This window comes from Chrysochloris asiatica, unplaced genomic scaffold (assembly GCF_000296735.1).
Source record: "Chrysochloris asiatica unplaced genomic scaffold, ChrAsi1.0 scaffold00096, whole genome shotgun sequence".
In the NCBI taxonomy this organism is placed as follows: domain Eukaryota; kingdom Metazoa; phylum Chordata; class Mammalia; order Afrosoricida; family Chrysochloridae; genus Chrysochloris; species Chrysochloris asiatica.
In genome coordinates, this window is record NW_006408614.1 from 40,813 (window position 1) to 41,077 (window position 265).

Here is a 265-nt window from a genome sequence, read left to right on the forward strand (position 1 = left end):
ATATCTAACTATAGTGAAGTGCCATTGAGTTGGTTCTAACTTACAGCAACCCTATTTGATAGTACTTAAAAACAACAGCAAAATGTTACAACAGGGGAAACAAGTGACAGTCAATTTCCACAAAGATTGCAACTTTGGAAACTCTAGCAATCAGTCAATAGCAGACTCACACACATACACACACGTGTGTGTATATATACATATCTATCTATGTATAGATAGATAGATAGATAGATAGATAGATAGATAGATAGATAGATAGATA